Here is a 17,629-nt window from a genome sequence, read left to right as displayed (position 1 = left end):
TTGGGGTTGTCCCAACCTTCATCCCTTCTGGCGGGCGGTACACGACACATTGTCGGAACTCACAGGCCTCACTACACTAGCCACCTGGTAATCCAGTGCACTAGGCATCTTTCATGTCCCTAAGCGAGACCCGGTGCATAGACGCTTCGTGTCCTTAGCACTCCTGTTGGCAAACAGATGCATAGCCATGCGCTGGCGATCCTCGGAGGGACCCCCCATAGCAGCATGGACGGGGGCGGTTGGTAAGTGGGCGGCAGCGGAAGAGGATGCTCTTAGAGAGGAAGAAGCCAGGGGCGCGCGTAAACTCCCCATATCCATGGAATGGGCCATGCTCCTCCACAGCTTCCGGCAGTCCACACGTGCAGGAGATCCGCCAACTCCCCCCGCCCGAGAAGACCAGTAGTCTCTACCTGGTGCCCACCATCCCAGGGCCGACTCCAGGTACCCCCTGCGTCCTGACCAAATTCTCATATGTCATACCACCCATCTCGTTACTCACATACACAGGATGTATCCATCCCCTGTTCATCCCCTTCCCCCCCCCTCGGAGTGCAAATTGAAGAGCCCCATGCCCCACCCGTTGCTTGTCACCAATATTCCCCTGCTTAGACCCTGCTAGCGCCCACATGCTTCCCTCCCACAGTTTTGTCCCCCCGTTCTCTGGTAACACCGTTATATGGACGGTACAGACCCCGATCCTCCGCTCTTGAGGTGGGAACTCATATACTTGTCATTATTCATCGTCCCCTTGGCGATGCAGGTTCACTGTCTCCCTGCCTGCAGACATAATTGCACGATCTGTACGGACTAATTGAGGAAATGTATATTTGTACCAGTTATATAAAAATGAAAACGTTGCGTGCCTAGCTGCTCGTGGCTGAATGTTGAGGCCACATCAGCAGATTACTTACACTGTACTCATATATTTTGATGCAACAATAAAAACAAATTTAAAAAAAAAAAAAAAAGATGACACCTTTCACATCGGGCTAAGGAAAACTGAGTTATTTTTTTAAACATAGTTGTTGGACTTCGTCCACCCCGATTTGCAACCTGCTTACATCCTTGTTTGTTCAATTATTAATTACAGACTATAAAATGAACCCAGTAAATATGAGAGTTCTGGTAAAGTGTATTGGCTGTGCCAGCATAGCTACCAGGCAGCCCCATGTCATTGTTGTGAGACTTTCCACTGTTCCTTGCTTTTTAGCCAACATAACTTACCATCCTGGTATTTTTCATCCTTTACTGAGAGCAGTAATAGGTGAACTACAAAGCATGTACTGTAAAATGCTGTTTGGGTGTCACAAATTAAATGTGGCCCTAGGTTGGTATGGGTCAGGACGTCCTGACAGTGACTCTAGGGGTCCAGTTAACATTTAGGACCTGTTATTTCCACACATGTAGGGCATTTTTGGCTCTTTAAGAGTTCCAGAAGTCATCCATGTGGGCCAGAGTGCATGCAACCAGCAATAATAAAGTAGGTATAAACTGGTTGTTCACCATTGTCTCTGGTGGGGAACATCACTTACAACGCATTTATTACAACGCACTACCATTACATCGCAACCATTACAACGCAAACCATTACAACGCATTGCGCTGGGGGGCGCTCTAGGATAGGGAATATATTTAATTGACTATCCAACACCTTCCCTACTATCCACGGGGACTGGAGTTGGAATAGTAAATTAAATAATTCACTATCCAGCGCTTAAAAGCACTATGCGTTGTAATGGTATGCGGTGTAAAAACCGCGTTGTAACAGCAGGCGTTGTAATAGCCTGCGTTGTAGTGACACCAATCCTCTCTGGTAGTTCAGACTGACTCATCCGCCCATGTATTGGGATATTTAACAGCACAGGAGCATTAGGAAAGATGGTTGAATTAAGGAGAGATTCTATGAAGACATAGGTGTGGGCATAGATAGCAGATGTCAAGGAAAATCAACTCTTTAAATCTACCTCTCAGTGGACCTGTCTATTTATTCATGTCATTATCAATAACAAAAGGGGGAGAGAGAGAAATAGATCGAAATGGATTCGTTCTCCCTAGACAAATGTAAATAAACAAAAGGAATCCACTCCTTGAGTGTAGGGCGTGTCCTCCAAAGTTGGGGAACACCCTTGTTGTTTTTGGTCCCCTCACACACCAACAGGCCCCTTGGTGTCATGCTTCATCATTGGGGTCCTTGTACCCCTCTACGGGGTACGGCGTGCTGCGACCTACGGATACGCGGGAGCACTTGAAATGACTATGTGTGGTGTGGATGGGGTATTTAAATGTGAGTGTATGGTAGGGTTTAGGTCTAAGTGAGTGAAGTTTAAAAATTACCTGGTTCGTGGGGTGACAAACATTTTTTTAATGGGCCCCTGGGCTGGTGCTATTAAAATAAAGTGTGGGAGGTTAATAACGCAAACAATGTGCATTACCTCCTCTCTGTGTGCGTCGACATGTTTCAGTGTAAAAACACCTTCTTCAGGACGGGGTAACCAAATCCCCACCGTACTCACGTTTCTCTAACTTGTATCAGAATTTCTAATAAAAGTGAGGACTATAGTGCAGGTAAAACAATGTATCTAACAAAACGCCGCTTAATTGTCGACTGTTTTGCAGGGGTAGAAATGCTTCATGAGCCAACCAAACGTCAGGGTCCCTTCTGCTAATTTGCACGATTTCAAATTCCTCCCGACCGAGCCACGGAGGGGTCGGTCTAGAGGAATTTCCTCGCTGAAATCGTTGACAGTCGACAATTAAGCGGCGTTTTGTTAGGTACATTGTTTTACCTGCACTATAGTCCTCACTTTTATTAGAAATTCTGATACAAGTTAGAGAAACGTGAGTAAGGTGGGGATTTGTGTACCCCGTCCTAAAGAAGGTGTTTTTACACCGAAACATGTTGACGCACACAGAGAGGAGGTAATGCACATTGTTTGCGTTATTAACCTCCCACACTTTATTTTAATAGCACCAGCCCGAGGGCCCATTAAAAAAAATGTTGTCACCCCACGAGCCAGGTACTTTTTAAACTTCACTCACTTAGATCTAAACCCCACCATACACTCACATTTAAATACCCTATCCACAACACACATAGTCATTTCAAGTGCTCCCACGTATCCGTAGGTCGCAGCACGCCGTACCCCGTAGAGGGGTACGAGGACCCCAATGATGAAGCATGACACCAAGGGGCCTGTTGGTGTGTGAGGGGACCAAAAACAACAAGGGTGTTCCCCAACTTTGGAGGTCACGCCCTACACTCAAGGAGTGGATTCCTTTTGTTTATTTATTCATGTCCACAAATGATAGAGATTAAAAAATGGGGTATAATTTAATCCAACATGGAAGGTTGATATGATTCTGCCTACATTGAACCCTTGCAGTAGATGTGAGGACAGTCAACAGGACCAAGGGTATATAACATTACAAGAATGGTGATGTTAATGGCATTCATTTACTTGCAACTGGGCCCACAATAATCCAGAAGAAGGGAAAAAGAGAAAGGCCCATAGTGAAAAAAGTATTAGTTCGTTCAAATAGCATCCCTGCATGTCTATACAAAAGTGGTGACTCACTGGTTAACATAACATAACATGCGCACGTTCACCCGGAGGTATCGTGGCGCTGAATAACAGATGTTTCTTGTTACCCAACTCAATGGTACTCATGGTACTCAATGGTTAAGAAAGTCATGTGCAAGTCACAACTTTTTCTCATCGTTTGACAAGTTTTTTCCTAAAACAAATTCTCTTACAGTGTGCAAGGGAACATGTCCCCTCCTAAAACTCCAAGTTTTAAACTTTACAGGGATGGTCACAAGCAGATGTCTGACAGACCTCCACAAGGTGTTTCGGTTCAGGCTACGACTAAGTCATGCAGTAAGTGTGCCCTGATGCACCTGAAGACGATCCAGGAGAAGAAAACCAAGCTGTAGGTTGTAGAACACCACAGTAATTTGTGCAAGGGTCACTGCCGCTAAAAGTTGAGGACAAGGACCCCTTCCCGCTAGCGGTGCTGCTCCTGCAACAGATCGTCATCGCTGACCTATTTTTCAGGCAAGTCAAAATTTAAAAAGAAACATGAGAAGTCCAAACAGGCCTTGTCCCAGCCCCGCCACTCTCCTGAGAAGTCGCAAGGACATCAAGATGCCACTTGCTCCCAGTATCCAACCAAGGAGTCTATTCCACAGCTGATCCCACTGCACCACGAATATCCAGGGCTGTCAACAATGTTGCAGCAGGTTTAGACATTTAAGGAAATCATGTGTTGAATCTTTGGCACCCTACCCACTCCCTCTACTGTGCCTCATGAATCTAAGGAGGAGTCCAATCAGTTACTGTCAGAGGGTACATCCTCAGCGCTGCCTGTGCCCCCTCAACCTACTTTTGGTTAATCTCTGACTTCAGAGCAGACTCCAGGTCCAGCACCATGATCCATGCCAGTTCAACCCTGGCCCTGAAGCCACCAGCACCAGAGGGGGATGCCGATCCCATTGTCCTGTGTGACTCCAAGCTGAATCCATCCCAACCTCTGCCGGAGTCGCACCCGGGAATACGTCTGAAGCACTTTGCCCAGTACATTCAGATTCTGATGAGACAGTGCATTGCCCAGGAGCAGCCATCCAGTGCTCCAAGAATTTTTCAGATCAGCCTCTGACCAGAGTCAACCAGCCTTTGGGGATGAATTTCTCCGTCAATATGATGACGTAAATGTTATTTGGATTGTATCCACAAGAGACTAATTTATCGGGCACTTTTTCTGATATGAAGCTGGCTTCTCACTCTGGGTCTTCAAAAAAAGAATCAGCCTCATTAGTTGAAGTAATTATACGAGCAGCTGAAGTTCTGGACTTGCAATTACCATTTCTTGAGGTGAACACCGATGTCCTCACTGAGGTTTTACAACCTGGTCAGAGCTCATCTGAACCTTTGCTGCCATTCAATTAAGCACTGACTGACACCCTCAAGGGCACCTGTGCTGAACCTCGCTCCTGCCCACCTGTGAACAGACAGGTGGCACAATGCACCAAACCCCTCTGGATATCCCTGCCTTCCTGACGCAACACCTTACCCCTGAGAGCCTGGTAGTTCAGGCGTCTGCTAGCAGGGTTAATCCCAATTCTTTCCCTCCGACCCCCAAGGCAGAGTCAAAAAGAATTGAGCCATTTGAAAGGATGTTCTCCCCAAATTAGCTTGCCCTTAGATCAGTCAAAGCCACCTGGTTGCTGGGTATGTACCCCAGTGACTTATTTGATATGATCTCAGAGATCTTGCCAGCAGTCCCAGAGGAATCCTGTGCCAAATCCATACAAATCATTCTAGATGACTACGATGCAGCCAAATATGTCATACCATCAGGTCTGGACATTAGAAACTGTTTAGGTAAAGCGTCTGGACTTAGCATGGTGCTCTGGTGCCACTCATGGATGAGATCTACAGGCTTTCCGGAGGATGTTTAAGCATCACTCATAGATATGCCTTTTGATGGATATCACCTCTTCAGTAAGAAGGCTGGTTTCGCTCTTGAGAGCTTTAAAGAAAGTAGAGCGAATGTGTGATCCCTCAGTCTTTCCACACCTGCAAGGCAGTGCCCCTAACAATTTTGCCTCATTTGAGGTATCACTAGGGGTTTCGCTTACAGGCAGAATCAAGGTTAGCCATCCCAACAACGGGCATTCCAGTCCTTTCGGGGTCACGGTAGAGGAATCGTCAGACTGTATCCAGGCTTGCAGGGACAGCAAACCTCTCAGTCCCCTGTACCTCTAGCAGCTGCCTCCAAACTGCTTTAGTTTGCCCTTAGTGGTACACAGCCACCCTGTAGGAGGCAGATTCAGGCATTTTATCCATTGCTGGTAGCCCATAATATCCGACAGGTGGGCTCTGCAGATGGCCCATTGGAGCTATGTCTTGCCATTTCTTACCGGCCCAAAGCCTCTTCCACCTACATCCTAGAGGGTTTCAGAGGAGCATTTTTCAATTTCGCTGCAGGAAGCTTAGACTCTTTTGGAGAAAAGAGCCACAAAGAGCAGAACTTGGTGTTATACCCATTTCTTCGAGTGCACAGAAAGGGCGGAGGCCTTCATCCTATTTTAGATCTGTGGCCTCTCAATTTCTTCCTGCAAAAGGATATATTCAAGATGCTCGCGCTGCTAGTTTCTATCTGCCCTGGATCCAGCAGGTTAGATGATAGTGTTGAAACTACAGGACGCCTTTTTCCATGCTCCCATCCTGTAGGCCAACAGGACATCTGCAGTTCAAGGTGGTACACAAGCATTTTAAGTTTGGTGTGTTCCCTTTAGGCCTCACTAGTGCCACTCAGGTGTTAATAAAGGTGATGGTAGTGTTTGAGGCATACCTTCGGTGGTTCTGAGTGCCAATCTTCCCTGACCTCAGGGACTTCCTGTTAAAGGCAGGATCGTCAAAGTTAGTGGTGGACCACCTCCTGATGACAGCACACCTCCTTAAACATTGGGGTTCATGCTCAACATGCTTAAGTCACACTTGACTCCTTTGCAGTGACAACCTTCCTTCGGAGCCATCTTGGATACAGTGCATTTTTTGGGCCTTCCCTCAGTTCAGCAAATCCAGGATATTTGGTCTAGGATTCTCAAGTTTCAGACTCAGTTCTGGGTCGTATTGATTTTGGCTCTGGAGCTTCCCGACCTATCAGCATCCTGCACCTTGCTTGTGGACCACACCAGGTGGCACATTTTGGCTCTGCAGTTAGATTTGAGGTCTCAGTGGTCTCAGCACCAAGGGAACCCGTCAGATTCCATCCAGGTTTTAGAGGAAACAGCAAAATATCAGCAGTGGTGGCTACTCAACTGCACTGGAACCAGCAGCAGCATCCTCTATTTACCCCACCCAGAGCCGATGGTGGTAACTGATGCACCACTGCTGGATTGAGAAGGTCATCTGGCAGAGGTGGAAATCAGTGGATTCTAGACTCTTGCAGAGATCCGTCTCCACATCAATTCTTTAGGCTCTGCAGCAATTTGCTTGGCATTGAAAGCCTTCCTTCATCTATCAAAGGGATTCTGGTTCAGGTTTCAAGGAAACTTCACCGTACTATGGTATTGCAACAAACAAGGGTCCTGGGCATTTGCCTGGAGGTCCTGTGCCTCTGTAACTGTTGAATTATTAGCACATTTCTCTGTTTGTGTATCACCTGGCAAGATCTCTAAACACTAGGGCAGATTAGCTCAGTTGGCATGCCTAGCGGATCACTAATAGCAGTTTTATTTATTTATTTATTTATGTTCTTGTATAGCGCAAGAATCGACCCCTATGAGGTATCTCCGCGCTTTGCTCGCAAGATGGAGTAGTTGCTATAGAACAGAGAGTGAGGATGAACACTGATGTTTAGGAGTATTTAGTCTTACTGGAATAATACAGTTTTTAGTTTCTTCCTGAAAGAGAAGTGATTGTCGGTTTGTCTGAGGTCAGCTGGGAGGTTGTTCCAGAGCTTGGGCCCTACCCAAGAGAATGCTCTGCCCCCTTGTCTGGTTTTTTTAACAAGAGGGGTTTTGAGTAGCAGTTGATTGCTTGACCGCAAGACTCTGTCAGGTTTATAGACAGGTAGCTTTTGGACCAAGTAGTCAGGACCTTTCCCGAACAAGCACTTGTGGACAAGGCAGCAGATCTTGAATTTGGTGCGTTGTTTTATTGGCAGCCAGTGCAGTTCACGCAGCAGGGGTTTAGAGGGAGTTCTGGGAGGGGCATTCAGAACCAGTCTTGCTGCAGTGTTTTGGACTACTTGGAGGCGATTTATGGCACTCTCATTTGCTTGAATAAGGAGTCCATTACAGTAATCAATTTTACTGATCACCATAGTCTGCACTAGGGTCTTTCTGTAGCTGTCAGAAAAGTAGGGGAAGACTCTTCTTAATAGGCCGATGGTGTGAAAGCAAGACCCAGCAACTGCATTCACGTGTTCCTTCATGGTAAGGTCTCGATCCAGTTTCACCCCTAGATTTTTTACTGTAAGTTTAGGGGTGGGTACTGGTCCCAAGTCAAGGGGCCACCAGTCGGGGGACCACAGTAAGGATGCTTTCCCAAAAAGCATTAGCTCCGTTTTTCCAACGTTGCATTGGAGGCGGTTGACAGCCATCCAATTAGAGATGGCCCTCATTCCTTCTGCAAAGTTGTCCCTGACGTTGGAGTTGAAGGAATGGAAAGGATAGAGGAGCTGGGTGTCGTCAGCGTAAGACACCGGGGTGAATCCATATTTTCTCACAATCTCAGCGAGGGGGGCCACGTACACATTGAACAATGTGGGGCTTAGGCATGAGCCCTGTGGCACCCCCTTCGTGAGCACCCTGGAAGCAGAGCGGTATGGTCCCAGGCTGACGGATTGTGAGCGCCCGGACAGAAAACTCTCCAGCCAAGAGAGGGCTTGACCTCCTATGCCCACACCCTGTAGACGGCTCGTGAGGAAATTATGGGACACCGTATCAAATGCGGCCGACAGGTCTAACAGCACCAGAATCATTGAGCCTCCTCTATCCTGTGACATCTTGATGTTATCGGTCACAGTGAGGAGAGCAGATTCGGTGCTGTAGTTGGGCCTGAACCCAGATTGGGAGTGGTCCAGGCCCCCTGTCGCCTCAATGAACCTGGACAAGTGGATGTTAACATGTTTTTCGGCCAATTTACTCAGGAGGGGCAACAAGGAGATGGGACGGAGGTTGGAGAGTTCTGTCCATGGGGAGGTGGTATTTTTACGAATAGGATTCACCACTGCCTCTTTCCATTGTTGGGGAAGTTTGCCTTCTGTATAGGAGAGGTTCAGGACTCTCTGAATAGAGGGACTGAGGTAGGTGGAGAGCATGTTCATCACTCTGGGGGGAAGAAGGTCAAGAGGGGACCCTGTTTTCGTGGTGTTTAATAAGGATTTTATCTCCAGAGGTGGCGTTACCACACAAGAGAGAAGGAAGGAAAGAGGCAACTCTACTGTCCTCCAAATCAAGACATCACTAATCACAAGAAAGTAGGGTGCCGGTAAAACAGACGTGCATAGGACCCGGGGGTCGGGTCGAGCACTGCCTACTACAAGTAACGTGAGACCGTTCAGAACAGGGAGGCCATCCTTAATGGAATAGGACACCTCACATACATAATAGTGTCATGCTTCAACATCCGCATCCTCTCCCCACCCTGGTAAGATGGTGCTACCCGGGGGGACTCAACCTCTGCAAAGAGTTGGCAGTAGGAGGGAGTTCTTACATAAAACTACAGGACAAAAAACGGGATCCAGCAGAATTAAAAATACCTATGGGTTCCTCGGTTCTCACCTTTATTCTTGAGGACCCTAGGTATAGTAAAAACTGAACAAGTGATGGAAATCATAGAGTACAATGACTCAATTTCATCATCAACTTGCCAAAATGTTTCTGCCTTCAATAATTAGCCTAATAGGTCTGGGCCATTCATCAGGGCTAGTGGATACCTATTGTATTGGTCCAGGTGTTCCAGAGGGGCAGCACCAGAATTTTCCAGCAGAGGGAAGATACCTGGGTCTATCTCTTTGCCATCAATGAACATGCGCATTGTCCACACCTTTGCACCCTGAAGTTCCCAAGAAGGCCTTCTCCCAGTGACATATTCCACCTAGAATGGGGCAGAGTATTCTTGCATGCTTTTCTGACACTACCTCTCCTGCCAGGGCTCCAAAGATCAGAAATTACTGGGCTGAAGTCATCCTACAGGCTCCAGACTGTTCCAGAAGAGTAGGGTACTAGGAGCATCTCTCCTCCGATCAGGGAGGATCTTGTTTCACATCAGCAAGGCAGAGTTTTGCACCAGGGCCTGCTCAATGTACACCTCCATGCCTTGAGATTGAGCAGCAGCAATTGACTCCTTTTGATCTCTCTCCTGCAGTAGTGGAAGTCCTTACTTTGGAGCCGCTTCACAACTGTCCTCTATTGCTCCCGAGTCTGAAGATGGTCCTGCTCACCACAATAACTTCAGTTCCCCACCCGAGTGATCTTCAAGCTTCATCATTCCAGCCACCCTACACCACTTTGTTTTCGGACAAAGTGGTGCTGCAGACTAGAGTGGCTTTTCTACTAAAGATTGTGACTCTTTCACATCGGACAGTCCATCACTCATCTACACACTGACTTGCTTTACTCTTGGGAGAAATCCCACGAAAACACCACAAATCTGATTAGAGAGGTTTTGTAAATTACAAATAACATTCTGCAGCATGGTTGGGCCAAAAAAAGTGGTGTATCCACTAGGCACAATGCTAGTAAATCTGCCCTAAGGTACATATAGAAGTAGCACAGCCATGGGTTGCTCCAAGTTTGGTTCCTCATAAGTCCAAATCTTAATGGTTTGGTATGAGTGGGAAAATGTCTGGGCCTATGAGAATAGACAAAGTCCATTTTTGGGGTGCTATAATGATGATAGTTTGATAGGATGTATGACGTTAGCACGCATACTATTACCACGCATACCTTTACAACGTGGTATTTACAACGAATACCGTTACAACGCATAGCGCTTTGAGGTGCTGGATAGTGGTAAGTATAATTTTATATTCCAACTCCAGTCCCCGTGGACACTAGGGAAGGTGTTGGATATAAAATTAAACTTATTCCCTATCCTAGACCGCCCCCCAGCGCAATGCGTTGTAATGGTATGCGTGGTAATGCCTGCGTTGTAATGGTAGTGCGTTGTAACAAATGTGTGCTAAACGTTGTATACCAGTTTGATGGCATGGACAGGCTCTGATCTGGCATTGCAAGAACTCTGTGTTCACCTCCACCAAAATAATTGACATTAAACTGCCTGGGTGCATAGACAGAATCCAGATTGCATAATCTTTAACTATACAAGATGAATGGGAAGACAGAGAGCATGATGTACAAAAGAGGACAGTATGCGGTACTGTATATACCCACATACACAAATAGATCAATCCTATATGTGGACATTATAAGGAAGCCTGGAAACTATAGTTGGGAGGACTACTTGGAAGATTCTCCTAATCTATACAACAGAGCACGTTCTTGATTGGGCCAAATCAGGAAATAACATAGATAATAGACAACACTTATTGGAAGGTTTACCAGGCCTGATGGATATGTGAATGTTGTCACACTGAAAATTCCATTTTATCAACACATGCTGGAAATAAAAAAGCTATTTCACAAACACAGATATCTTGAAGGAGAACTCGTGATAAGTAAAAGTATCAGCACCAGAGTCCCACCTTTAAATGAGTAACAACAGTCCGACCCAGCACATCCAAAATAACATTACACATCCTTACAGAAAGGGGTTCTACAAATGTGGGGGCTGTGATGTCTTCACGTTTGCTATAGAGCAATTTCAGAGTTTTCATTACAACACCAACAGAAGCTATTGTATCATCAAAAGCATTAGCTGTTTGAAACGTGTGATTTATTCTCCAATGTACGACTCAGCAAATGTTACTTTAAATGCATGTCGGGAGCATGATCAGGCCAGTGAGTGAGGGGATATTAGAGCATTCAAGGTATATGTCAGAAATTTGTAGAATGGATGCCGATCCCTTGTCTCCCCTGGAACCTCAGTACAAGTACTCTGTCTCTTCATTGGTGACGAACTAACCACAGTGGCAAAAGTGGGGGAAAGTCCACGGGGGCACTCAAGTATTTTCTCCCTCCCTAGCACTTCTTCCCTGTTGCTCCAGAGGCTCACACACAGTACTTGTTTTAAGAATGTATTTTAGTATGAGATCTAGATGTATAACAATAACAGTAGTTGTATATGCCAGAATGTGGTTTGCAGTACACACCACTGTAAGGTCAGACATCTCCCAGAAGCTGAGTAAGATACTCCAATAATGGACTCTGAGAAGATGGAACTGCAAGAGCAGAAAGGTTTCAGGAGCTGAGCTTCAACACCAGGGAGCAGCAGGACTTCTGGAGGAGAAATCTGAACTTGAAAGAAAGCTGAAGGGGGGACCAAAAAGGGAGTAGTCAAAAACAACGAATATGCACACGGAGGGAAGGTGTCTGTGAACTACAATAGCAGAGGAACCCAAGAAGACTCATAATAGAAAGGCACACAGGTATTTATCTCTGGCTGTTCATATCCTGTCTCTACCACATTTGACCCGGAAGTACTACACTTCCATCATCGTGAATAGCAATGGTATTGTACCTCAGACTAGCAAAATATACCACGAGGGTACATGAATGACATCAATCCTCCTGCTATGGAGCCTCTCAGCCTATTACCAAATGTGCTATCGGGTTCCATATTCCCCCAGCCTTCCGTGTCAGACCATCTCATATATCATGAAGTTCTGATTTCTTGCACAGCTTCAATAACCATCGAATCTGTAAAAATCCCTTTGAGCCTTGACTGTTTATAAAAATTGCAGTAGTAAACACCTCTTAACCACCCCTTGTGTAGACACCCACAATACAGAATCATGGTAGGCAACAGCCAGCTGACATTATGCAGTAATCAGTATAAGTAGGTCATGCGACTCTGGGCATCCATGCCGGTCACAATACAGATCATTAACTACAGTATTTCCAGGGGGAGTAGGAAATCAGAGCTAACTGCAGAACACTTCCCATTTACCATCACTGTGTTCAAAAAGTAGAATACCTTTCCAAAAAAAATGATGAGACCAAGAGTCCTCATAGGGGAAACAGTTGGTACAAATATTATGTCACTTAAAAGGAAATTGATTCATATTAATTCATCTTTGAAAATGGGATGACCATAGTGTATTTATGTCTGAAGCTTTTCCCCCAACATAAGCCTCAGCAGCCCTCTGGACAACTTAATTAATACACCACTTGTCTGCGTGAAAAAAACCCTGCTCAAGCATCTGTTTTGACTCCAGGGATTCACACCTTACTTGTTTATAAATTGCTGGAAAAGTATCATACACTTAGCCTAGAGTCGTGGGCACTTTCCAAGATGTACGATAAGTTGTATTCCACTTATAAGATCTAAGAATTGTATCCCCCTGTAGGAAAGTGCCCCTTTTTGACATGGTCACCCCCCTTGTTTGCCTGGTATTTGATGCCATTTTGACTGAAGTGACTAGGTTCCTGCTAAGCAGGTCCCCAGTACCAGTGCTCTTTCCCAAAAACAAAGTAATTGTGCAATTGCTCCCCAATTGGCAAGACCTTTAGCACCCCTGTGTTGCTGGTACCTCGGGCTTGGGTACTTAAGTGGGTCCCTAAGGGCTGCAGCATGTATTGTGCCACATTAAGGGATCCACCACCACCCTCATGCAGACTGCCATTGCAAGCTGCTTGCAATGGTGCAGACAAAAGTGGAAACACGACATGGCACACGCCTTATGTGCCATGGCCCCAGATACTGAAAGAAATATAGGTAAGTCGCCTCTACAGAAGGCCTTACAGCCGCCCTAAGGCAGGGTGCATTATATTACATGTGAGGACATATCTGCCTGCTCAGATATGACCCTGTGCTGTCTAGTTCAATTGCTAGATAGTACAAGTGAACAGGGTGGCCATCTTAAGTACATGTACTGGGCACTGGTCATTATGAGTTCCCCAGCTACATAATGGCTTCCCTGAAACCTATGATGTTTGGCATCAAACACCTTCTCGTAATAAATCCATACTGATGCCAGTAGTGGATTTATTAAGATATGCACCCAGAGGGCACTTTAAAGGTGCTCCCTGAAAACCTACCAGCCTCTTAGTGTGCTGATTGATTGGTATAATCCAGACTTCCGCACAGACAAGTTTCTGATCCCCTACAGGTGAGAGCCCAGGCTCTTGGTGCCCAGAAACAATGTGTGCCCTGGGCGAAGCTGTTCACACCTCTTCCAGTAGAATGGCTTGTAATTTAGCATGTCAGTGCCAGAGACTTCAAAGGCTTTGCTGCCTTTGATATGCGATCATGGCTTCCCACAGACATAGGAGATGCCAGCCCCTACCCTAAGGCCCATTTGGCACCAGGACAGGTGGTAAATTAGATATTCAGGAAGGCATGGTGCCCTACCAGACCCTTCAAACCCATAATGTGGGCTGCCTGATGTGACCCACGAAGGATGGATTCCACCATCTTGATTTTGGTGGAAGTTAGTAACTCTGGGACAGGGTTATTCCCACTCTCCCCAGGAATATAAGAGGTGTAGTGACACCAAGGGTAAGTAGCCTCAACACCCCTAAATTCAGTGTTTAGGTGGCCCCCTGACACCAGGAACTCAGATTCGTCTGACTGAAGAAAGAAAAGGAAAAGGAAGAGTCGAAGAAGCAAGAACTGCGGACTGCTGGTGGACTTTGGCACCAAACCCTGCCTACCTACCTGATCCTGTCCCGATAATTGTGACAACCTGACTCGTCCATCAGCTGTGCATCCCCCAAAAGCATCAGAGGACCTCCAACACTTCTCATTGACATCAGCATCTCCTTTGAAGTTTAGGAGCCACTTCCTTGCAGTCTGCAGGCACCAACAGTAATGTTGGGTTCACTGTTCTGCTGTTCACAGGGTCCACTGTTGCAGCAGCCACCTAGGAAGAGGCCACCTTGCTCCTCGAGGTCAAATCTGTCTCCCTGCCAAGTTAAAAGACACCAGGCCCAACCAGAGCCCCCTGCACCATACACAGGGTACCAGACCCCTTGCAGCAAGCAAAGCTTGTTTGAGTACCAACTGGACTCTAATGTCACAGAGCCTGAGCAGCAGACGATAGCTGGCAGCATTGTAGAGATCAGCTCTAAGAGTAACTCAGCTGTCCTGATCCATCCCCCATTTGCAGGTCCAACCGGGATCCATGGGTGCCTTTGACGCACAGGCACCAGCCGTCCAAAACCCTCTGTATCTGAGCTCCAAGGACCGCGAAGAATCGAGCCCCCATTGGGATCTCCTGGACTTGTCCCCAAGTCCCTCTATGCAACCTGTTTCTAGGTGGCCCCCCTGTTTGCCTATAGTGTATCATTCAAAGCTACCAACCTGTCCAGCACCTCTGCACCAGGACACTCCAGGGAAGGTAAACTTGAACTGCTGGTGGTACTTTGGACCTTGACTCCCTAGCACCTTAATTGAAGCCCTGACAATTGTTTGCAAACGTCTGTATGCAGTACATGCCGTTTTCCCTATAGGAAAGCATCATCGAGTAAAAACGAATTTGAGTAAATACTTTACTTGTTTGTAAAAATTGCTTTTGCGAAAAGTACTTCCACAATTTCTAAGTTCTTGGTGTTAAAATAAATATAAAAATACTTGTTATTTTCCTAAATTGGTCTCAAGTTTCTTCTTAAGTGTGTGCCTCATTTATTTATTGACTCTCTGTCTGTTCAACAAATGCATTAGCACTGTCCTCTGATAAGCCTAAACTGCTCGTCCTCACTAACACAAAAGGGAACATTTGGGATTTTTGATTTAAAGAACTTTCTACATTGTATACCTCGTTTTGGTATACTACATAAACAGCGGCTTCCTACACCTCATTTGTATACCTTGTAGACCTGTCCTGACAAAGAAGGTGTGTCTATCATGGGTCGAAATGCACCACGTATACTTTAACATAACATGAGTATTTGTAAAGTGCACGTTCACCCAGCAGGGTAACATAGATGCTTATTGTTACCCAACTCAATGTTACTCAAACCAAAGAGGACCCCTTAGGACTGTTTGAAGATATCCCTGCAGGAGTGAAAAGACTGTGCTAAGACGTACTCAGATCACTTCCACCACTGATCACCCCCTTGAAGGTCACTTACAAATGACACAATACAGCGACTGCTGCCATTAAAAATATACTTGTTATACATACGCCAGGGTCCATATCTATGCACAATTGAGAATTTATATCTATATAGATGTACCATTAAACCTGTTCTCACCGCTACTGATCTTGTCACGTGTGATTCGTGTACTATGGTGATATTTTTCAGATAACGACTTGTCAAGTTTTGATACACTCAAATATAGCTCGGTTAATATTCACACAAACACACTGTTTCCTTTTATGTTTACTATTGACAAATGTCTTGGTGAAGAGTACACAACTCAACACAGGATAGGAAGAGCAGTATGGCTTTTCGAATGATCACAAAATGTTCTAAGCATTATCCATACATTTCGGCGTGACCACTGATTCGTTTCCCGTGCCAGATAGCTAAATGTATGGCGGTCCTTTCTCGTCCTGTGTCTACTGTGAAGGACCAGGCCACCTTTCTTTTTTTTTTTAATGATTTTTATTGATTTTTATATAAAATCATAGAATACATAAATTTACACTGAGAAAGTTCATCGTAACCCCCTAACCCTCCCCCACCCCTTAGTCTGGCAGACTTCTAAAGGAAAAGAGAAGATAAAGAAAGAAAAATATACAATATGAATACCACATTATGCATCGTTTAGCCCCGTAAAATAACTGTGTGCTGTGCCCTGAAATCAATCACAGAACTGTCATTTGGAAAATAGTAAAGCAAGCTACATCAAACTAGACACATGTATAGAAATAGCACAGCATAAAAATCTTCAAATAAGAATACAGAGGCCATTGCCAGTTCAAATACAGATACAAGAGCAGTTACCAGTTCCTCTGTCCAGTTATTACATGGTTTAATAGTTAAACCCCATATATAGACTTCACTAAGAGTGACACCAATAGATCTAGTTTAAGTTTAAAGGAGTTGCCTATTATTATTATTATTATTTTTGCCTTGATTATCACACCATTCTTGTAGCGGAGCCAGATTTTCAGGCCAGCAGTGCGTTTCCTTCTACCTTTCCCTTTATAGATTGCAATTTCCAGCTTAAATGCGGCTAGTAATCTGGCGAGCCATTTCGGTGTGACGACTGATTCATGTTCCCCGTGCCAGATAGCTAAATGTATGGCGGTCCTTTCTCGTCCTGTGTCTACTGTGAAGGACCAGGCCACCTTTCGAAGTGATTTGGCCACACTCCAGTGTTCAGAAACGCAGTGCACGTGTGCTATCACATATAGAGGAGACGTGTCTATTGTGGACCTTAATGACACAAACAGAGGTACACTTTTTTTGACCTATAACCCACTTCTACAATGCCACACTAACGGCAGGCGAGCACTAGACAAATGCTGGCAACACAACATCACATTCAAATGAGACACGCAAGAATGAAGCACAAAAAAAGCATTTTGAGAGTCCTGTAGTTGCCTGTTTACAACCATAGCATACAGAACTGTAAACATTGTAAAAAAACGTTTTAAAGCCTAGAGTAGAGCGATACTTTCTCCTACCTTGTGATTTTAGTCGGCCAGCACAGAGTTCAGTGCTTTGAGAAAGATATCCCTGCTTTCACTGACATCTTGTACTGTAACCTTTGCCTCGTGGTAAACTCACGCAGAGTTTACGAGTTAATGATTGACTTGGGATAATGCTAATAAGCTGTGCTGGGAGGCTGTTTACAGAAGCCTCTCCTTTATGTGGTTATCTTTATCCTGCATACTTGCTCAGTAAGAAGTGAATTGAGGGTGCATTTTTCTGGTTTTCACGATTTCTCGAATGTTTAGCCATAGAAAAATACTTTTTTATTACAAACGTATTAACAATCAGTTTGAAACACAACTGATGTTAGCTGGACAACTCATTCTAAAAGAATTATTTTGACTTAGGTGACGTTTTTGTCCTGCGAACAATAGGGAAATTGCCCACTAT

The 17,629-nt window shown here is 45.4% G+C and overlaps 1 protein-coding gene across 2 annotated transcripts in view; it reads right to left on the bottom strand.

Annotated features, from left to right (window-relative positions):
- LOC147697153 (nucleoside hydrolase-like) overlaps window positions 1-17,330 on the bottom strand; it is a 228,160-nt gene extending 210,830 nt beyond the window's left edge. Inside the window, exon 1 of one of the 2 annotated variants that reach the window (XM_086934226.1) lies at window positions 17,212-17,330. The gene's annotated coding sequence lies outside the window, so the exon portion shown is untranslated. The remainder of the gene's footprint in view (window positions 1-17,211) is intronic. The other variant, XM_086934224.1, reaches the window with a different exon arrangement.
- Window positions 17,331-17,629: the final 299 nt, after the last annotated feature.

Source organism: Lissotriton vulgaris, chromosome 8 (genome assembly GCF_964263255.1).
Source record: "Lissotriton vulgaris chromosome 8, aLisVul1.2, whole genome shotgun sequence".
Lineage (NCBI taxonomy): Eukaryota > Metazoa > Chordata > Amphibia > Caudata > Salamandridae > Lissotriton > Lissotriton vulgaris.
The sequence above is the reverse complement of the archived record's forward strand: the minus strand, read 5'-3'. Positions and strand labels throughout refer to the sequence as shown.